The 23,813-nt window shown below is 38.8% G+C and overlaps 1 protein-coding gene and 2 long non-coding RNA genes across 4 annotated transcripts in view; 2 read left to right on the top strand and 1 right to left on the bottom strand.

Annotated features, from left to right (window-relative positions):
* Nucleotides 1–23,813, bottom strand: part of LOC124448486 — a 113,217-nt gene that overhangs the window by 9,877 nt on the left and 79,527 nt on the right. Inside the window, exons 2-4 of the mRNA XM_046999503.1 lie at nt 15,244–15,302; nt 13,371–13,507; nt 13,207–13,282 (exon numbers count right to left, since the gene is read on the bottom strand). The gene's annotated coding sequence lies outside the window, so the exon portion shown is untranslated. The remainder of the gene's footprint in view (nt 1–13,206; nt 13,283–13,370; nt 13,508–15,243; nt 15,303–23,813) is intronic.
* LOC124448539 lies at nt 9,947–10,584 on the top strand. The gene is made up of 2 exons (XR_006949122.1): nt 9,947–10,022; nt 10,111–10,584. It is a non-coding gene; the product is annotated as an uncharacterized LOC124448539 (long non-coding RNA).
* LOC124448526 lies at nt 16,347–18,091 on the top strand. 2 transcript variants are annotated; one of them, XR_006949110.1, is made up of 4 exons: nt 16,347–16,531; nt 16,687–16,781; nt 17,260–17,302; nt 18,061–18,086. It is a non-coding gene; the product is annotated as an uncharacterized LOC124448526 (long non-coding RNA). The 2 variants fall into 2 exon arrangements; XR_006949109.1 differs by lacking the exon at nt 17,260–17,302 and having other exon boundaries at nt 18,061–18,091.

The raw sequence follows: 23,813 nt of genomic DNA on the forward strand, positions 1-23,813 counted from the left end.
GAGAGATTGGAAAAGTTCACTCGGGAAGGGTCTGGGTGGATAGTAGATCGTGTCAAAACACTCTGGCTTGACATCGCTCTCTAGCAGCCTTTACGCGGAGCCTCATACCTTCCTCTCCCCACCGCTGTCAAGAATAAGAAGGCAATCGTCAACGTGAAAAACAAAGACGGCGATTGTCTCTGTTGGTCTTTAAGATCTGCGCTGTTTCCCACAGCTAAAGGCCCGCAACGGCCGGGCAAGTATCCCACTGAAGACGGTCTTGACTTTGCGGGGGTGAGCGCATCCACACCGCTCTGCCAGCTCGAACGAGTAGAGCGCCAGAACGACCTTGCTATCAACGTGCACGTGTGGTAAGGCGGCGTCGTTCCTTGCCGTCTAAGCAAAGTAGAGAGAGCTCGCAATACTGTGAATCTCTTCCTCGTCTCGAATCCAGAAAACCCCGAGAAGCAGCAATACACTTGGATCAAGGACTTCAACTGCCTTCTCAACCGGGAATTGAAGGATACCAACCGGCTGCACTTCTGTGAGCGTTGCTTTCACGGCTTCACCAGACAGAATTTGCTGGAAGAGCATAAGCCTGAATGTCGAGGCATCAACCAGGCCGCGGTTGCCATCAAAAAGCCAACCCTCGGGAAAAACGACAAGATCCGCTTTGAAAGCCACCACAAGCAGCTAAAAGCGCCCTTCATAATCTACACCGACTTCGAGAGCCTGATTCGTAAAATCGAGGGCTGCGCGCCTAACCCTGAAAAGAGCGGCACCCAGCAAACCTCCAGGCACGAGGCATTCGGTTACTCGTACATAGTCGTTCGTTCCGACGGGGAAACGCAGCCGCCGCAGCTCTACCGAGGGTCTGACGCGGCCAAGCATTTTCTAGAAGCGCTCCAAGAAGAAGAGCGCAAGATCAAGACGGTGTTGGCTAACCCCGAGCCTAAACACATAACAGGAAAGGATTGGGGGAGCCACAAGAAAGCCACAAACTGCCACATCTGCAGCAAGCCCCTCAAAGGCGATTCAGTGCGAGACACACGCGCATTACAGCAGATTACGAACCAATTTTCCAGAGGCGTGCTCTACTGCTCCGGAAGGGGGTCTACTCTTACGAGTACATAGACAGCTGGTTCCGGTTCGATGAAAGGTCTTTCCCACCGAAGGAGGCTTTCTACAGCAAGCTTTCCATCAAAGGCATCAGCGACGCTAACTACACCCACGGAAAAAATGTCTGTATTATATTTGGCTGCTCAAACCTAGGCGACTGCCATGACTTCTAACTCAGGACCGACATCCTTTTCCTCGCCGACGTTTTCGAGAACTTTCGAAAGCTGTGCCTCGAGCAGTACCAGCTAGACCCAGCCCTCTACTACACGAGCCCGGGTTTGAGTAAGGATGCTTTACTCAAGCACACAGGAGTGGAGCTAAGCTGCTAACTGACATCGACATGCACTTATTCAATGAGAAGGGCTTGCATGGTGGTATTAGCATGGTCAGCAAGCGATTTGCTAAAGCTAACAACTCCAAGGTGCCAGATTATAATCCGAGAAAGACCCTAAGTTGGACCCAGTACTACGACGCGAAGGTCGACAGCGCGTGGATGTCGGATTACCAGCAAAATCTCCTTAAAGAGTTGTATAGGGGTGCGTCTCACGAGGTCGAAAAGCTGGTCCCAAATCTGAGCGACAAGACCTGATACGTCCTGCACTATCGGAATCTGCAGCTCTATCTCAGTCACTACATGATCATTTATAACAAAGGGGGCGTTGCGGATAACGCAGACGCTATCAGCAGAATACGTATCTGCTAGAGCTCGACTTTGTCTACCCCACCTATCGCATAATAAAGACTACAGACACTAGGTCTCGATCGCTAAGGAGCTGTATTTCCACACCTGGTGCCCAGGGTAGTTCAGAAGTCGTTGAACCATGAAACTGGCCCTCTCGAGCTCCTACACAATGCCTCGATCCCCAGGAAGATGATTCTCTTCTTCACCGACTCGAGGCTCGGAGATGTACCAGAACTTGTCCTAGGTGCCGCCGCCGACTCCAGTAACCGATTGGCGATGATCCACGCCAACTTAAAACAACTCCACATCATCGTGAACGGGCAGAACCTTTTGATCACCATCTACTGTTCTTGTGGCAGTGCAGGGCGGGCGAAGCTAACCAAACAGGAGCCACTCACTTCTACGACCCCAATAAAATTTACTACCTGAGAGGCTACAACTTGGTCCAATAGTTCTTCGGAAAGACGTACGGCACGGAAGTGTCCATCACGGCTGAGGACTACTGCAACAACTGGTTTATGATCCCGATCAACCTCAATCTGGACCCTGTCACAGACAACGCAAAAGCGCGAGGCAATCTCACAATCTATTATCAGTTCACGGCAGTGGCGGACAGTCCTATTGCACTCCCCTCCGACGCCACCACGTCAATCAAAGTGAACCTTCTGTGCCTCGATCAGTATATGTACACGATGTCGAAAGAGAAAGGCATCAGCTGGAGTGTCGTCTAGTTATAGCCAATTTGAAGTGTGGAGTTTTGTCGTTATTGTATCTTCTTCGTTATTGTATATGTGAATAACAAATAATTTCTTCTGTGATGCTAATTTCCATTTAACATGTTGACATTTGTTTCCCTAAAATATCGTTTGCTTTTTGAAACGTGATCTTTGAAAGTTCACATGTTTTGCATAAGAATATTTATGCAGCATTCACATAAAATATTTATTGTCTATCAATGTAAAGCATCAAGAAGGCTTTGTCTCAATTTTGTATCATACAGCAAAGCAACATGGAAGGTGGCGATCTGAAAATGAGCAACCACCGTTATCGCAGGGGTGACCTCGCGACGACAAACCGCCAATATGGCGGGTTTCTTCCCCTCCTACGCATGTTTGGCTTGGAGGCCGATGTGTCGCCGTCGGAGCTGCAAAAAGCGATGAGCGAACCGATCAAGTCAAAAATGCTCATGCAGCGTGGAGGCTTTTCTTAGGCGTTGGCGGGGTTGAGCCTGCTCCTCATGCTGATGGGAAAGGGGGCGGGAGACCAGATCGCCAACCAAATTAAGGCGACCCTGCCTGAACGGCAAACCGCAGCCATGATCCGCGGGGGATTGGCTTTCCCCCAAGGCTGTTGGGAGCCGCCACCAGGATGGCCCCTTACGCGAAGAATGCCGTTATCCCCTTCGCCTTCAGTGCACTCAGATCTCTGGAGGACAACGTCCTTGACAGTATCTTCGGCGCGGGTATTGTTAACCGCAACATGTCTCACCCCTCCGACGACTACCGCGTAGAATATGTGCCAACCCGAAAGCGGACGACGGGTGGTGCTGCAAAAAGGTCGAGGGCCGGAAAGACTCGCAAAACAACGGGAACAGTTCGAAGAACACGCGCAGCACCAAGGTCTACAACTAGACGGAAGACGGGGATGTCGAAACACGCAGTGCCTGGACGAACCAAGGGGGGAGCGAAGAATAGCGGTTTGGATGAATTCAATAGCATGCTCCTGGATGCTGCAAAGAGCACGGGCAAGAGAGCAGTGAATCGCGCAAAATCGAGGGCCTTTTCTCGGGTGAAATCGTCAGCCACAAGTTTGGCACCCAATGTCCTTGCTTCGGAGCCCGCGGCAGCTTCACGTTTCCATCAGCCCATCAGCAACAACATCTCCCAGGCCTTCCGGGCCGCGTCCTTGACCACGACGAGCGCCCACATCGGCCATTCGTTCAACATTTAGAGTGGTGCCTATCTTTCCGAAATGGATTTTCGGCTGTTACTTCCTACTTCCGAGTCAGTCGTCCCGACGCCATCACAGGCGCCCTCACCTCCTGTTCTTCGAAGTGTTATCACGCGCGATACTAGCACTGTTAGCGGCAAATACCCTGCTATCCCCGGGCTTGAATTTCACAAAAAAGAATGGTTTGACGAGCTTCTGCCTTCACTCAAAAAATGGGGGCAAAATGTTTTGCTTATGAGTTAGAGCAATATGGGCAAGAGCTTCTTCATGAAATGGCTCCTTGCTCACGTTCGTTCGAAAAGGCTGTACGTCATTTCGAACACCTCCGCTGATCAATATATTCAACCTAATACGATCTTGAAGCATTATTCCATCATGACTGAATCAATCGAGAATACGAGTATAGAGCCGGAGTCCTCGTCGACGACATCCGCGTCATGAATCTCAAATGCGGAACGCAGAGAGAATGCCTCTATAAGTTCTTTACGATGTATAGCCATCATCTGAAATTGAACATCTTCTTCCTCTTCCTGAGCTTCGACAACATAAAGGACATGAAGGTTAACACAAACTTTCTCTATCTTTTCCGATTAACGGATAAGTAGAACGTGAAGCGGTTTCTTAATACGCTCTTCGGCGGCACGGGCAATAAACCGGCTCTCATCTTCAAACTGTACGAAAAACTCTTGACCCGCTGCGAGCACCCGATCCTCGCTATGGACTGCACTAATCAGCGATTCGCCTATTATTGCGACGAAAATTCTATTACGGTGGACTTTGCTTACTCCGTCATTACCAGACAAATCTGACCAAGAATTAGAGAAAGAAGTTCGGGAGGGATATCACCAGATTTTTAGGCGTATGTTTGAAGAAAATGTAACATATTCGAGTCCGGATCGTCAATGGTCTCCCACAGCGGCTTGAGCGGGTGGCGGATGTTTATCTGTCGGCCTTCCTCATCCCAAAGGCGCGGAGGATGGAGGTCCTCCAGTTTATCGAGAACCAACCCGAGCACATTATCAAACGCGCTAATTCCTTTACCTCTACGTCCCCGATGGGACGAGCAAAGGGCTTGGAGCACCAAATCGCCACCGGGATTTCATCTCCTTCCTGCGCAAAGCATTGCAGTATATATCAAACCATCCCCTTGCTAAGTTGAGCTTGCTGGAGCTAAAAAAAACACTCAAGCGTAAAGAGCTCTATGCCTTGTTCGAGGGCCACCCTGAGCTTATCAATGAAGAGTCGGTCCTGAGCACGGTCAAATCCAGGTTGATGAGCTATTCTGAAGATACAGGCCAAGTTCGCGACAGCGTCGCTGATGTCCGTTTGAAAAACCAACTACCGGTGGTCACTACAACCGCGCCTCTATCCAGACTCGAAAAGAGGGGGAGTTCCATCGCTTGCTGCTGCTCGTCTTTGGCCGCTTTCTGGCGGGTCAGAAGATTCCCGATGCCTTTCTTAAAAGCAACTATTTCACTCCGCGTGCGCAGCTGGTACAATTGTTTACGGAAAACCTTGAAGGGTTTGAAGCAAATCTCAACGAGGCTCAGGCGGATCAGGATATGCGTTTCGCCATCATGGCCGACTATCGCGTGCTTGTGAAAAACGTAAATCAACAGTTTCTCAGCAGGTATCCCTCTGAGGTGTTCGCTAACATCGTAGTCGACTTCGGCCATCCCCAGTTTCGCCTGGCGACGTGAAGTTGTAGGAGATCAAAATAGCATGCTCTTGCGGTCCCGGGGTCAGGGCAGAAGTTCGGCGATTTGGTGGCCTTGCTTGAGACCTACTCCAAAGCCCCCGAGAGCAAACTTATAAAATATGGTCGTCATTTTATGCCTGGAAGCGTCAGAGGCAAGATGACTAGTGATGCTGCCTTTATCATTGCGCTCCTCATTAACGGGAGCCGCATCACTAGCAAGTGTCTTGATATATTGAACTCTCGAGGCCTTGTTTGAATGTTTTATGGACATGGCATTTTGGGTAACCACTTGGGAGAAGACTGCGGCTGCTTCGGTGTTCAGTGATTAGGAGGACCAGCTTGCTCGTTTGCAGGATGCTGTGGTGCGAAACGAAACAAAAATTGGGAATGAGGATACCGAGGGCACTCTCTCTCATACTGTCGCGCAGCTGAAGGTAAACAAGCTCGACCTCCATGGCCTTGATGAGCGTTTGGGTGCCTTACTGAGAGTTGTTAAAGGAACGCTGCCTGATCTCGTACGACAGGACGTTGTGGTGACGCATATTGGGGAGGGTGCAAATCTGAAGAATGGCAAGATACAGATTCAGAGTCTCAGGATTGAGCGGGCTGAAAACGAGTGGTATCATCTGGACAGCGGTGAAATGCAAGATGCTTGGGGTTGGAGATTCAATGTCTTCTGGCGGGGTGATGGCACCTCCATTCTCACTAACTGTATCAAGATCCCGCGGGCAGTCTCGAACCAAAGGGGCACGTTCGGATACAATTGAAGACGTACCTACAGGGTGTATTATCTTGAGTTCACCTGATACTACGTATCAGCATGGCGTTAGATTTGGGTATGACCCAAGCAGTCGAGATTTGGCTCCAAGCAAGGAGACCTCCTGTGACGAATTTAACGCGCTTCCGCTGCCAATACGATGCCGAACGAGATACAGCGAGCTTGATCTCTGTATGGGAATACACTTTTGACCGTCCCACCCGTACGCAGCTGAAGGCTGTTCTCACCCAAGCTCAGGCCGCCAAGCGACTTGAGTATCGTCGTTCCGATGGCGTCGTTCCGTATTACTCTGCAGGCAGAGAGGGGGGGCGGTAGATGGTCTCCGTTTGGCCCGGTATTCAGACCGAGTCGAGTGCTTCGCATGGGGATCGCGGCTGCTGTAAACGATGTTGCGACAGTCCGGCTGATGGTGAACGATGTCAAGACAACTTTCGAAGTGCGCAAGCTACGCGGCAGGTCTCAGCCTTCACAGTTTTTGACACTGCATTAAAGGTTGACGCGGGGGCTGTTATTGGGTTTTCTTCAACAGACGCTACCGTTGGTTTTATAGTGACATTGCTATTGGAGCAGTATGACTTCGTGTAAGCCCTCCGCGCCCCTTTCTTCGCCTCCAATGTCGACGGCGCCTCTCTATCCTACGCTGCCTACTGCGAGCGATGCTGGAAATACTACCGATTACAAAAGATTTCATAGGTCGAAACTCGCTTGCACACGGAAATGGAAGCCCGCAAAACGCTCTACAAAAACTACAAAAGAGCTGTGAACGGGTTAGACGGCGCGAGCAATGCCCTGTCTGCTATCACTGTGGGCAGCGCTGTTAGAAGCGTGGCCGTACTCAGTACCGTCGTCTTAACTCCTGTCGGGATCGCGCTCGAAGGCCTAGCAGCTGTTTGCAGCACGGCCACTTTCGCTGGTCGGGTCGTGAGCCGTAGATTGGAGAAGAAAGCTGAAAAACACGATCGTATTCGGGCGTCCGCTGATACCGTGCTCCGAACAATCTCGCTGATCATGAGCCGAGCGCTTCGAGATGGCAACTGCAGCGAAAGTGAGTACCAGCCCGTTTTGGGCGAAGCAGAGCACTCCGCTTCGTTGAAAGACGACATTAGAAGCCAGACAAAGAGAGCTCTTCGTGAACAGACGCGAGAGCTAGAAGCACAGCTGAACGCTGCACGTGCGAGCGGGCGTGAGTAGGGCATTCAGCTCGGGCGCATAGACGCTCTGAAAAAAGTCCAGCGTCAAGTGGCGGATGGTGATTCATGCTAGACATAACCTTTGTGCGCCATTGACTGTGTTGCGTCTTGGTGTGACAGTTTTCATTACCCCATCCACGCCAGGGGCTACAGACCCAAGCTGTCGTAGAAACTGCTCGAATATTGCATCACCGCGTACACAATGATGTTATGGAGTTTTTGTCTACGGAAGATTTCTCTCAGCGTTTTCCAGGGAGCTATGATCATAATAAATCACTGCGGTGAGCATTTCTTTCGTTTGCGAAGGAACACCAGTAGTTGAATTAAACGGTGTGTATGAAATAGCCGTCGCTGGTATGGAGTTTTTGGCATGTCAAACTAGCGCTATGCGCGCCGTGAATCTAGCCGAGCATTTCAATGGTCGTCGGCATGGTCGCGCGTGGTTGGTTGGCAAAGCTATGAAATTGGTTTGCCGCCTTTGTGACGACAGCGGTGCTGTCAGTGGCGGGTATGTGGAATGGTTATGTAAGCATGTCGAGTCGCCCAGGCACCAAGAAAAGCTAGTTGAGGAGCTGATGAGTTTTAGGGGATGGCCTCACCGCTTCCTCCAGGCAGCTCCCGAGGAACTCCAACGGCAAGTTGAGCTGAGATTAGATTAAAAGAGATTAAAAGGCTTTTATTATTCATCTTCAGATTAAAAAGTACGATGAATTTACATTGATTTTCTATATATTTATCATACTATACAAAGAATTACATGTTAACTTTATTATATATATATTTACTAGATCTAGCAATAAAAGATTGTTTATGACGTTTGGTCCGGGATAAAAAACTATAAGTTTTGCTTTTACGCAACTCGTGCGAATTTTCTTTGGGATAAGGTACTAAAAATTTGCATGGATAATCAGGTTCCTCTATAATCCTTTTCATCTCTTGGGTAGTTGCTAGTTCACGTCTGCTTTACAAAGAGGGCAAGTAGTTTTTATCTAGTTGTAAAATTTTTAAACTTCTTCTTTGCACACGTTCAATTTCTTGCTGTAAAAAATGTGGAAGTCCTGCCCAGACTGCCGATGCATACTCTAATACTGGTCTTATTTTTGATGTATATGTTAATAATCCAACATCTGAAGGTAATTGAGACTTCCTACAAAGTCGAAGATGATATAGTCTTTTATTTGCCTTGCTTGTAATTTGGTGTACATGTTCATTCCATTTAAGATCATTTTGACATGTTACGCCAAGAAGTTTGAAATTTGTAACTCTTTCTATTTCTTCTTCTCCAATAAATAGGGAGGGTGGTTCTTGTATTGAGTCCGTAAAGCATATCCACATATCCTTTGTTTTTTTCGGATTCAGAGCCATTCTGTTATTATCAGCCCATTTCCGTAATTCGTCGATTACTTTTTGCATGGAACTGCATTCACCTCATTCTATAATCTGGTTCTGAGTGCAATCATCCGCATATTTACATGTATTAGCATCTATTTCTTTAGGAATATTATCCTCTAAATCATTTATATATACATTAAAGAGCACTGGTGATATGGCAGCGCCTTGTGGCACGCCCAAAGGGCAAGGTTGGATGGATGACATGACTCCTTGTAGGTTGACTTGTTGCGTTCTTCCTGTCAAAAAACTTCGAATCCATTGCCAGAAAGGCTTATTAATTTCCATAGATGCTAATTTTTGTAGTAATATATTGTGATTCACCATGTCAAACGCCTTTCGAAAATCTATAAATAATACGTGAACTCCCTTTCTACCTAATTGAGAATTATCTGTTGCATTATACCAATTTTGTGTCATAGATATTAGAGCAGATACAGTAGATCGGCCATGAGTAAAAGCATGTTGGTTACTCTTTATTTTGAAATCTGATTTATTCAAATGGAGTTGAAGTTTGTCTATTACTTTAGCCATTTGAGGAAGGACAGATATAGGTCTGAATCATTTTCAACATTGCTTGGATTATTAACTTTAGCAACTGGAGTTATTAGTGCATGTTTATATTGGCTGGGGTACTTGCATTGTTTTATACTTGTGGTTACTATATTGTGTACGACTGGTGCAAGATCTTCGCAAAAACGTTTAAGTATCCATGCCGGAATTTTGTCATCACCTGTTGCTTTTTTAGGATTTAGATGCTGTAGACAGCTCTTGACCTGTCCAATAGATGGTAAAGGAGGTTTAATATCCTTAAGCGTTTGGTTGATCAAGTTATCAACAATTTCGTAGTTGGGTAATTGGTTTAACCAAGGTTTTGTAAAGACTTGTTGTAATTTTTCAGCTAGTTCCAGTACATTTTCATCATAGACATTTCTTTTTACATTATTCCCGTTATTAATTCCCAACATTAAGAAGATTGATTTATACCATTTTTTAGGGTTAGTCGTACGAAAGTCGTTTGCTTTTCGTTTGTAATATGAAATTTTGGCGTTGTTTATAAGTTTTGAGGCATGAGAACATAGTTTTTCATAACGTGCTTGATTATTACATGAGAAAGCACGTTGTCTGGATTTGATCTTTGATTTTATAAAGCTTGTCATCCAAGGTTTATCTGAAGTATGCATTCGTACTGTTTTTTCAGGAATAGTTTCATCCATAATACTAAGCATCGTCGAGGTAAAAGCATTTACTTTTTCATCTACATCGAAGACCTCCGACCAATCTTCAAGAATAAGTTTTGTGCATAAGACATTTATTTTTCCAGGTGTTAAGAGTCTTACCCTTCTGGGAATTGTTGGTGTTTTTTCTTTCTGTTTTGGCACTAATAGAAGGCAATTGTGATCAGAACGTCCCAATGGTGGTAGATGCTGTGTTGGTTTATACATATCTCGCATATTTGTCAAGACTTGGTCCAAAACGTTTTTTCCTCTGGTTGGGTATAGGATAGATTTTTTTAAATTGAAACAATTACATAGATTAGTCAAGTTTAATTTATTGAAGTCTCCAGCAACTATAATTGCAGAGGATGGACGTTCACATAGTAACTGATCTAAATTTTTGATGAGATATTCAATCATATCATGTTCTTTTTCGGCACTTTGTCCAGGTGGATAATAAATAATGACAATAATAATTGCACCAAATGGGCGAGGCGTTCTTGTTGGTTTAAGTACTAACCATAGCACCTCTTTATCATTGTCTTCATCAAATAACTTACGACTAACAGGTATACTTTGATGTACATAAGTAAGTACTCCTCTGCCAAGGGTGGGTCTGTCTTTGCGAAATATTTTGTATTCATCATGAATCGATATTGCTGTGTCTGGTATATTTGGAGAAAGCCAGGATTCTGTAATCAGTACAACTTCAGGACCATTATTCATGACGACTCCATGTAGTTCATCAAATTTATTAGCTATATGACAAGCATTTGTGAGCATGATTGTTGGGAGAAAGATTTTGACTGGATCATTACTATTAGTTTTAATTTCTATACAGTTGCATTTGCCATTATTCGTATTGTATCCCGTATTTACTTTAATATGTTTGATTGGTTTTCTCTGGGTTATACGAACGTCAATGGAGAAGATGCTATCATTGGTTGTGTAATCTGAGCTTGCGAGGAAACGAGTAGATGCCCACCTCCGCATGTTGGATTCGGTCCTCGAGGGAACCCTCTCGACGAGTACTAACTAATAGATCCCAGACGGCCGGCCGCGCGGGCGCTGGGGGTGGGTGGGCCAACTTTGGCTCTTGCCGTTGTCCTGGGTTTGGCCTTCACTGTCTTGTGATTTTTGTGCCCACCTATGTGATTACTATGTGCTTACTATGTATGTTAATCACGTACGTGAACTAGGGCTGGGGCGCTTAGATTTGTGTATACTCCTTCTCAAACTGTGAAGTGCACAAGAACCGGTACTCTCTATACTACTACGGCAATGTCGGCAGCCATGTTTTTTCTTACTCCGTATATCTATTACTTTCCTATCCGCTACCAATTAATAGATGGAGAGTAAATATTTATATTTTTCTCCAAACAGAATTAAATACTCTCCAAAAATTTATGCAAGTCTAAATATCGATCAATAAGCTAACGCCGCCTTTGTTGACATGCTATTGAATTTGCATCGTATTTTATAGAACTTAGTAGTCAATTGTAATTTAGAGAGAAATTGCTGATTTTTCTTTAGCCACTCAGTTCTTTTGCGAAATGATCAATTTATCCAGGTATAAAATTTTTGGCTTACTTTGACTTTGTCTACGTGTCTTTAAGATGACTACATCCGCTACAAACTATAAATATCGTTCAGATGCTCAGAGTTCGTCTCAAAGACCATACATACAAATAAACTCTTCATAAGACAGTTTTCATTGTAAAAATCTTTGATATTAAACAACAAAAACATAAATAGCAATTAAAACCTTGCAACGCATTTCCGTCATTTTAATTTGTTGTCACCGGCATAAATATTTTACGGAATTTTCGCTGATGTTTAAATCTATTCTAAATCGCAAAAAGTACATAAATTTGAAAGGTTTTAGGTTAACATCGATAGGAACAATTATAAATTACATATCTGAATTTCAGTACGAAAAAACACAAAGATTTGGTGGCAGTGTGAGAAATTCTATTTCTTAAATAGAATGTCAAAAATCGGCCAAAATCATAGCTTTGCTGAGAAGTTTTAATTTTTAAAGCAAAGACAAAAATTTGAGTTTTTGAAAGTTCCAGACATACCTAAACGCTCAAACTACCTAAATATTTGTTTAAACAGAGCACTCTTCCTTTGACAAAGTGTTACATTTAAAGAACACTGTCATCTTTATTCCTGCAAATTGTAAGACCCAAACATTCTTTTCCTTTGAAGTATTAGATTTAGAAACTTATGTTTGTCCTATCCGTTGTATTTAGATTTGAACACTTCTCTGTCAAAAGCAAATAATTACCACACAGTGACCATATGTTGATGTTTTGTATTCACAATGGTAGTGGGATTGTGTGACTAAAGAAGGTGAACATAAGAAAAACACCCAAAAATTTGGCTTCTTTTTTAAACGTTTATGACATGAATGCTAGATTTTTACAAGCATACTAATTTTTCAAATCAATGAACATACATGAACACGGGCAAAAATAGAAAGTTAATTGAGGGGAAGGGGGTAGTTTCCAGTATTAGTATACACATTACCAAGATTGTTCAAAGAGGCAGTGACATCAACATGATTTGGATATAACAACTGTTTTCGAATTTCCAGAGTTTTGTCGTGAAACTCTATAGTTTTGTCGTTATCTTTGTTTTTTGTACAAACCTCGCCCTACGGGCCGGGATGTATAAAAAAACTTCGGTCCGATATTTCTCCGTAAAGACCTCACACTTGGTTATTAAGGGCTTATTGATTATTAACATTCAAGTTTGTGTAAGCTTGCTATATGTTAAGTTGTTTGTCAACTAGATGTCTTCATTGCTCATTTGTGCGTTCGTACACCGGAAAACGGAAGATCAAGTAGAAGTAATTTGCAATCGGCGAGGAATCATCTAAAGGCAAAGTCTTATGAAATAAGAATTATTAAAACTCTTACACTTCACAAACTTTATAAAAAAGCTATAAAAAGAATCGTAACAAAAAGTCAAGTTATTATTCAAATGCGTGCTCGCAAGTGATAAAAGATCAATTGTATCTCGCTCCGGCTAATGGTTTAAGCTTTGTACTCTATTGTTAATACATTCCTCGGTTTAATCTGATCGCAGTAGTCTGTTGGTTAATTTAATGAAAGGCAGAAAGTCCATTTGCGATTTCAAAGTAAATATATTTCGTGGTGAGTCATAAATAATTAAATATACTTTAAAAAAAGCCTTACCTTCTTTAAGATGGCAGTGATTTGTTTTTGTTAAGCATATTGTTCTTGTTTGGAATTGTAACTTCGTTTGATTTATCTACAATTACAGAGTTTACAAACTTCCATTGGTCACATTTATACGTCGTAATCAAGCATGAAAATTCTTTGTTTTTTGTCTTACAAACCTTTCACTGGTTAACGGCGTGTAGACTTGAACAGTTGAACATTTAGAAAGATGCAAATTCTGACAACTTAAGCATCATATATTCTTCCTTTGAGTCGATATTTGGAAAATCATTTTGTGCCACGGAATTTAAAACATCTTAAGAATAGAATGTTATGTAAAGCAAAGATATGGTTTTATGATTTTTATTGTTTTTGTTCATAAGTTTGAATATAATTTGGAACAAATTGATCAATAGAAATAAGTATAAGTTTTACTAAATTATAACGTTTTTAAGATATTTTGGAAGTAAGAACGTGGTGATAAACCTCAGCTACATACACAAGGTACTAAAATTTACAATGTCAGATTTCACAACTTTTACTCGTTTAATTTAAGATACGACCATAAAGTGGGAGTGTTAAAAAGAATTAATAAGTTGCAAAACTCATATCTGTTTTTAATTTATTGTAACTATAATGCGATGAATTTGCATACATTAACCTTCGCAACCAAAGCTTGACGAAAGACAATTGTAACGTTAAAAAGATTAGCAAATTCTTTAGCCTCATTTAAAATGTGGACTTACAAACTAGTTTAGCACAAAGACAACATACTTCCTGATCAATATTTCTATTTCTAATGCGACTTAAGTATCTAAAATATTCAATGATGACATGCATGAGTCCATTTGCAATTTCAAACTAAATTTTCTTCCTGATTCATAAATGTCATTTCATACTATCACAAGTATAATAAAATAACACATATTTTATAAATATACCGTCCGGACCCAAAGATAAATATAATTGCATGCTAGCAAGCAATTTGAATTCCTTAGCAAGCAAGAACATCATGATAAACACGACTTCCTTTAGATGACAGTATTTGTAACTTTGCTTAATTGGTGTACAACTACAGGATCATAGGTTGCTGCGGGTATGTATGATGTATATTTTATAGTACTAGATTGAGACTAATATTTATTAAAAGTGTACTAATATATTTGACGAACAACTTTTATTGAGCATCTCATTTATACATCGTTTACACACACGATAATTCTTTGTCTTTTGTCTTACATACCTTTTACTGGTCGACGATTGAAACTTTGAACATTCGATCTTTCAGATCTCTTAACGTTCTGGTAAGTTAAGCGTCAAATGGCTTCTTCCTTCGAGTTTATACGTGGCAAATTATTTTGGGCAACTGAATTTAAAACATTAAAAGTCAATTGTTATGTAAAAGCAAAGATACGGCCTTATGATTTTAATTGTTTTTCTTTATAAATTTGAATTTAATTTGGATCGAATTCATCAACAGAAATGAGAAGTGCAAATTATATTACATTATACCATTTTTAAGGTACTTTGAGAGCGATTGGTAAAAAACTACAGCTCGATATGTTAGTTTTATTTTTATACTAGTGGTACTCTTGCCTGTTGAATAACACAATATCATTGCACATTTATATGTCATGAACGTCTAAATTGTGCTTGTTGAAATCTTTAGTATAAAGGGTTTATTGATAAACATTTAAAGAAAAGCTACATTTCCAAAATAATAACGTTGCTAAAAGGCGAAAACCACTTTTTATAAACATAAAGTAAATTATAATTAAACACGTCATGATAAACACGCTTTATTTTAGATAAATGGCAGTAATTTTCTTGGTAAGCAGTTAATATGTTTGTAGTTGTAGCTTGCTTTGATTTGTGTACAATTACGGGATTGCAAAGTGCTACGGGTATGTATGATGTATATTTTTTAGTACTTGGGTGTGATCAATATTTATTAAAAATTTATCAATTAAATATGACGAGCAATTTTTATTTAAGATCTCATTTACAGATCGTTAACACACACGATAATTCTTTATCTTTAGTCTTACAAACCTTTTACTAGTTGATGGCTCAAAACTTTGAACATTCGATCTTTCAAATCACTTAACGTTCTGAAAAGTAAAGCGTTAAATGGTTGCGTTGTTTGAGTTGATACGTGGCAAATTATATTGTGCAACTTACTTTTAAACATTAAAAGTTTATTGTTAAGTAAAGCAAAGATACGGCCTTATGATTTTTATTGTTTTCATTAACATGTTTGAATTTTATAACCGTTTCCTTCGTATTTTGGGAGTTTGTTAAAAAAAACCTTAGCTCCATCATTAAGAGTTGGTCTTATACATGAAAATTCACAATATCAGATTGTGAAACTTTTGTTTCATTTGCTTGATTAAGTTGAATAAGGCAAAATAGGCGTTCGTTGGCTTAAATGTTGGGAAAAGTAAATCTTAAGCCTTGATAAGATAACATTACATTATATTCTGATAAATTAAATGAAGGAAAGTTGATATAGAATTCTTATTGTAGAAACTATAAAGATTTGTCAAGATCATGTCCGATGTTTGGTTGTATCATTTAGGTATATTTCAAGCTGTTTCTGGAAATCAGAATTGATCCGTAAGATGACAAACGTTAAGTCTATAAAACGCACAAATCAAAACGACTTCACACCAAGAAAATAAAAATGTCTATTGCTTTAATTGAATTAAGTAATTAGTTTATAACTAGTTGATTGGCATAATTTTAACCCAAAAAGCCTCAAACGTTGTCGAACTAAATTAGTCCGTAAACAGAATAAATTTTTTTATATATAGAAATATACACCACCTACATATGGTTCAAAAGCTCTGTTTTTATAAACAATGTTATACTCAGATATCTCAAGATTACAAGTATCATGCAAGCTATGTTTCTGCGATGAACACTACATCGGGTTTCTTGCTTGGCAGCAAAATCGCGAATTATTTTGAGCTTTTCTTTTTAAATGTGAAGCCTAATTATATATGTAAAATGCACTTCAAGTCACCCACTAGAGATACAAATTACTATAGAAATGTTTGGCGGATAACGTTTACAAACAAGGATTTTCGAATATTTAAGACATTTGGCGATGTTTTATTCATCTCAAATATCTGTTATGGATAACACAAGTTCTTTAAATCAATTTGACATCAAAATTATTTCGATACCTGTAAAATATCGGCGTTCGTGTTCATTTGAAAATCGCTCGTGCAAGAATTGAATTTGCCTAATAGTTGTCAAGACAAGATAATGTACAGCTCGCTTTACAAGTTTAGAGGCAGTTATGATCTAAAGTATGTTTCAATGCGTAAAAATTGTGGTAAGTACCTTTATTTTATCATTCTTTATAATCTAGAGATTGTCGTATGTTACTTTTGCCGTGACTTTATGAGTCCGGGTATATTGGTGTAGGAACAAACAAATTACTAAGCTTAGTTTATTCTTAGTTTTAATTTCTATTTTTATTTTATAAAGATAATATTATCACTACACCTTGCTATAGCATTTGGATATGGTATTCATCAGTACGTATGGTTGTTATTGTCATAACATGCAGGGGCGGATCTAGGGTATGTCAAATGAGTCACGCGACTGATGTTTATAGTTCAAAAATTACTTATCAAATTTAATGATTACAATTTTTTGAGATTATTGAATTCTCGATGTATAATCGTATGAATTTCATTGTCAAAATTCTGTTTTATATCTGAAATGTTTCGTAAATATCACGTTTTAGCATATCTGGAATTATATTAACTGACTGACTGATAAGCGTTGATGATTAATATTTTTCAACATGGGGTTATGTGACTATGTGATTTACAAAATGTTTTTGATTAAGAATCACATAGCCTTAAACCTTAAAATACTTGTAGTTTCTATTGCAAATCACAGCAGTTTTTAAACAGTGATTTAAATTTACAAAGAGGTAATTGAATGTTTATTCATAACAATGCATGGTTGCTTTATAATACTAGTAAGTATCGTTTGTCCAATTAATGCATTCAAGGCAATATGTAGTTTACAACCCACTTTTTTATCTCTTAGATTGGTTTATTAACTTCGCCTATTTCTTTAGTAAGCTTGCAATGTCAGTTAAATTATTTTTATTAAGTTGCTTACAACATTTTCCATTTGCTGTTAGCAAGTAAGTATAATGTTATACTTAAAATTTTAGGGTTATGTATAAATTAGGTATGATACATGCATGTAAAGAAGAGAATAAGCTAAAAATTGTTGAGGAGACATATAAGTTACCATGACCTGTGAATGAGATTCATAATTTTTTTTATCAAAACAATTTGCTAAATCACAAGGTTAAATAGTTGGAATGTTATTAAACAAAATGAATGACAGCACAGCGCTATAACCAACAACTACAAACAATAATGATGCTTTCACTGAAGGGCAATGATGCGTTGTCTAACATTAACACCGGATTATGTTACTGATATTTAATATGGAATTTGAGCTTTGTCCATATGAACTGTTCAACATGCTTCCAAACAAAAATGAGCAGGAATATTCAGTTGATTAATCTATGATAAACCTTTCACCTTTTAACTCTGCTATACCAGTCACAAGCCCGGGACTTGAAGCGTATAAGGCTCTCTGCTTTTGAGTAGACTTGTCTGGTTTACAAGGAAGAGGAGTGGAAGGTTAATTTCTCAAATGTTGTTAGATAAGGTCGTTATTGTTTGTAGTTGTTGGTTATAGCGCTGTGCTATCATTCATTTTGCTAAATGTTGTGATCACCAGCACTTAATTAGGGGGAATGGGTTGTAACATTAGGATATGTTTAAATCAATCAAAAATAGAGTGACAGTTACATTTTATTATTTATTAAAGTTCGTATCATAATGAAATGTGACCAGGCGCAAAACAGAAAAAACTGGACTTTCGCTAATAGAGCTTCAAGCTGTAGTAATCTGTTCAATAATGTTTTTGATAATGACCGTGAACATTCATAACCTTTACAAAAATTAGCTAGAACCGTTACCAGTCCTAAAAAAAGTTTTTTCTCTTTGCAAATTGGTCTTATTGGTCTGATTGTGATATTGGGGAAAATGACCGTGCTGCTTCTGGTGAAGTTGATATTTTAGATGTTTCTTTTTGCCATGGAAAAGCTGATTCTTTGGTCCATGTGAATGCAGACATTGCGGAGAGGCATTTTTCAGATTCTTCTGATTTTGAAGATGATAGTTTAAATGTTTCTTTTCAAGATGGGTTAGTTGATTGGGTGAATGAGTACTCAATTAAGCAAAAGGCTGTTGATGGTTTGCTTGCTCTTAATAAGGTCATCCAAATTTGCCTATTTGTGCTTGCACTTTGTTGCATACATCAAGATGTATTCCCACTTAGAAAAATTCTGGCATGGATTATGTGTACTTTCTTTTGGTGAACAATTGTTAAAGCACTTTCACAAGCATCCTTGTGAAACAGTTAAGAACATTAATCATCTTAAAATCTCTTTAAATGTTGATGGGCTTCCTTTGTTTAAAAGTTATGCAAAAAATGTATGCACTTTCACAAAATGTAGAGAGGGGAGTCCAAGATAGGGAAAAGGTTCTGACTGTTACAGTAAGGGGCATTGTTTGTGATGCTCCTGCAAGAGCACTTGTTAAAAGTACAAAACTTTGTACTGGTTATTTTGGTTGTGACAAGTGTACACAAAAAGGGAAGTGGCTTGATTGAGTGACTTACTCTCAAAATAATAAGATGGAATTGCGCACTAATATTTCCTTTAGAAGCAGATACAAGAAGAACATCATCGCTTTGTTAGCCCTTTTTGTCTCTTGCCTGTTGATATGGTAAAACAATTTCCAATTGACTACATGCATCAACTGTGTTTGGGTGTTATGCGTAAATTTGTTATGGTTTGGATGAAGGGAAATCGCGCTGCTAAAATGTCTTTGCCCATTTAGAGGATGTTAGGAAAAAATTGGTGGAGCTTAAACCATTTATCCCCTCTACATTTGTGGGAAAACTTAGGAGTTTAATGGAGGTTGACAGATGGAAAGCTAGAGAATTCAGACAGTTTCTTTTGTTTACAGGCAAAAATTCTTTCAGCCGTCAATGAAATCTTATCAACAAAGTCTAGAAGTAAGTACTGTAGTTGCAATACAATAGGCCATTACTTTATTCAAAGGAGTGCAGTTTTTCACATATTGCTACCTTGCATTAAAATCTAATGAGTGATTTTGCTTTTTAGATTTTCCGGTGTACAGCGAACTGATCTCCCTTTGCAGTAAAAGGTATAAGCGATATTATAATCCTCGTACAAATGGACAATTTTTTACAGAAACATGCATGTATAAAATTTCTTATTTCATACTAATATAATGTTGATCTAGATTTATATGACGGCGAACTAGCACCAGAAATCCTAAACACAAAGGATCATGCAATAACTTCTACTTCTACTTGTAGGACACCATCTCAGCGTAGTGGTAAGTTTTCTGTCATCAGAACTGACTAATCAACAACTTTCATATAATATGTCGACTAAAATGTTGAAATAATTTTGCTTGATTCTTTTTTAATAACATTAGCATTGCATTGTACATTTACTGTTTTTCTATGTCCATCGTTGCATTATAGGGTTGTGTATGTTCTACAGGTGCTGTAGGCGTTGGTCCTTTAAAATATTGTTGTAATTAGTTGAAAAAATGTTAGTTATAGTTAAAATTGCAGTTGTGTTCACCACGATTTAATCAAAATACATTCGTTCAGATCTAATTCTCAGCGTTTGCTATCAAACTACCAAATAAAACTTTCTCGCGGTTTTTATTTTAGTCACCTTTCTGTTTCTGATTTTTGAAACTTGTAGTGCTTTAATTTAAATGACGTTCGTGCGTTCAATAAAGATATATGTTAAACCCAGTACGTGTCTTCTCTGCAGATACAAGCAACGTCTCTTCACAAGGAATTCCTACAACTGGCACAACAAGAGAAAGACATTCTCAACGAAAGAGTGGTGTCTTAGGCAAGCTTTTCTTACAATTCATTATTGCATGTCTTGTTGTTACGTTTTCATTTACGTTCATTTCGTGTCGTTTGAAATGTTTCTTTTTCTTCACAACTAACTGCAACACGTGATTGCTTTGCAGATGCGCATGACCTTTCATCGCACGAAACGCCTTCGACAAGTTTTATGAACATAACACCTGCAGTAAGACGTTCTCAACCAAACATTAATGGTACTTTTTCTACAGTATGTAGTTTTTGAATAGCGTTGTTATTATGTATGCGTAGTCAATTAGCAAATTAATGCGAGTTTTATTTGAATTTTCTTGTCAGCATGTGGTAAGGTTTCATATTTTTAAGATATTACGTAGGTTATACGGAAATTAAACTTTAGTTCGTGTCATTGGAAAGGCTGTTTTATGATTTCACAAATAATGCATCATTAATTGTATGTTTTATGAACGTCAGATAAACGTTGTATGAACGTCGGATAAACGTTGTATGAACGTCGGTCGTTAAAATTTCACCTGTATGGTCACATCACTCTCAATGGGGAAGACCTGCGTACAATAATAAATAAAAATTAACTTACTATACTTCTTGTTAAAGAGCATTCTTACATCTTCATGAGTTCATTTCCGTTTTTCTCTTGGTCTACATCTCCTAAATATAGTATACAAAATTTTTTTAGCTATACAAACTACAATTTTATCCCAAAAAGTTTGCTTCGTGATTTTTCACTCTTTTTAGAGAATTCAATGAAGAGTGAGAAATCACGAAGCAGGCTTGTCAATACAAAGTTATAGTTTGTGAATTTTTGTTATAAAAGAGTGCTCAATATCTTTATAGAATGAGCAAAATATAAATTTATAAAAGTAAAATAAATACTATCATGAAAGCATCAACTAAACTGTCATTCACCTGGTAATTGCCAAAAGGCGTGAAACACGGTGTAGCGAACGGTTTCATGATATTATAAACGTATACCACTTTATCTGATACCAAAAAATACCTTAATATTTACCATAAATATTAAATTAAATGAAATTAAAATATAAATTAAAAATATAAATATATTTTCTTCATATAAATTAAATGAAGATCATATCTTCATTTAACTTCAATACACCGCACTGCATAAAACATTCATACGACATTCCTTTCACGAGAAAACATGAGCCCAACAATATTGACCTGCTCACCACTGTGTGACTTCATAGCTCAGTTGGTCAGAGCACTGCACCGGCACCGCAGAGGTCATGGGTTCGAATCCCGTTGAGTCACCTGATTTTTTCAGGTCCTGAGACGATTGCTTAAATTGTCCAGCAAAGTGCGAAGATCATATCTTCATTTAATTTCAAAACACCGCACTGCATAAAACATTAATATTTACCGTTAGAAATATGCTATTTTGAGATGGGTTGAACATTTTGCAACCATACATAACACGACATAATAGTAAAGCCCTGAAACTTAGTCATATGTATCTACTTGACTACTATCCAGTAACTGGTATCAATGAAATTGGTGCTGACATATCAATAGAATTTAAACTTTATGCCTATTATGTATTTGTGATCTTTGCAAACTTTTTTTACTCTTTACCAAACATTGCTTGAAACTTGCCCAAAACTGTTGGTTCATTGTAAACAAATCTTTTTCCTCCTGATGAACCAAGGACATAAAGTTCTTTTTTCCCATTCACCAGTAAGAAACTTGCCTGGCAACCAAGATACCTCAAGTAACTGAGCTAATAGAAAAGTAAAATAATTGGTAATGGTCACATTAGGCATAAGTACTGCAAAAAGCTATGTATAGTTTGCAAAAATATGGACTTTCACAAATGGCATGAGATGACATTTGTTTTTATTATTATTGCTATTATTTTTTATTTACTATACATAGTTTCTGTTGTTGTTGGTATTGCTATGAAAATTATTATTTCTACAAATTAATGCTATACCATCAATGCTATTGTAATGATCATCATATAACTTTCTATCTGGTAATCATTGCAACCATGTTTGCACAAAAAATACATGCTCAAACAAAGAGTTTTACTCAACATAACACTATTACAAATGCATCCCATGTTAAGGCAATATGAACTTCCTTTATCAAAATACCATGAATTATGTACAATTCCAAAGACTAAAGTCTCCGCAATCAATAGCCTATTCTAATTTATTCCAAATACTTAATGCTACCTCTGCTATTCATTGCAAAATTAATTTATTAAAACGACTGTTACCTTCTCAGCTAAAAGTTTCATATGTTGATCAACCAATTTTGTTCTTTGAGCATCATCTAATGTCACTGGTTTTTTTTTAATGTCATTAGCTTTCTGTATGTATTTATTTGCTTGGATTCTCATTGAGCAATTCATTTAACAGAAGCCAATTTATTTTTTTCACTCAGGTGACACAACCCCTTTACTTCATCTACAATCATGGATAAATTTGTCAAGGCTTTCATCATAGCAAATTTTTGATGGTTAACATTCCTTTAACTCTTATTGATGATACTAATGTGATTTTAATATTTCATTAACCTGATTTAAAAAATTCTGAGCTAAATAAATTATATCCGTGTGACCCCCGTAATCTAGGTGGTGGTTTTGGGGACTTTTGGTGGATAACATGAGGGTAGGGGTGACTCTGAATTATTAGATTGACATTTTCTTTTGACAGAAGCAGCTTTGTTGCTTTTCCATTTCTGAAAAAAGCATAATGTCAGTTGTGAAGAAGCTTTTGAATAATTTCAAAACATGCAGTATCAGACAAATTTTGTGAAAATTTTACTAACATTATAACATCAAGTGTTACAATAAAGCTGCACCAGTTACTGTGTTTCACAGCCTATTACTCTGTACATAAAGGATGTCTATTGTATATCACAATACATTTTAAGAATGTCATTTTTGAAAAAAAGGAAAGTTGAAAGTAGAACTTCATACTGTGGAGTAGAAATACAAATTTAGGGATGTGATTGAGATACGTATGGCTTTGATTTGATAGCGTTGGTTTCGTTGTTGGTTTACTGCACACAGAAAAATTTTTAAAAGACGGCGGACGACTAAAGAAGAGGTTGTTCTCACCTTGACCTTGTCCACAGACAACGACATTTCTTCGGCGGCTGTTTTTTTCAGCTCAAAGCACAGAGTAGATTTCATGCCATTCTCAAAATAGTAATTAAGAGCATCAATTTGCTCTCTTGAAAGTTTCTTGCATTTTTCAAGTCTGTTGTTCATTGTATTTAAATAATTCCTTGGTATAGATTATTAGTGTATGTTTGGAAAAAAAAATGGCGACGATCTCAGATGTTATTCTCCTTATGTGTAGAATAGTGTACAACAACATCATACCGCATCCATTATTAGATAGCACAGAAAGAAATCTAATTTGGCTATCTTCCGCACTCTAAAGTTTAGAACTCTGAGTTATACCCATTTAGAATGAGCGAAACGGGTGCAAGACCAGACTTTTAAGCTGCGTGTTATACCGGATTCACTCTTCATTGCTGTAAAGGCTTCATTTGTTTTTTTAATTGCCTTTGTTTAGTCTCTTCAGATAATTAATGTTTACTAAATTCAGAGCTTAAGTCCATTTAATTGTGCTGTTGGCATTAACCATTAT

The sequence above is a fragment of the Xenia sp. Carnegie-2017 genome, unplaced genomic scaffold (genome assembly GCF_021976095.1).
Source record: "Xenia sp. Carnegie-2017 unplaced genomic scaffold, XeniaSp_v1 HiC_scaffold_23, whole genome shotgun sequence".
Lineage (NCBI taxonomy): Eukaryota > Metazoa > Cnidaria > Anthozoa > Malacalcyonacea > Xeniidae > Xenia > Xenia sp. Carnegie-2017.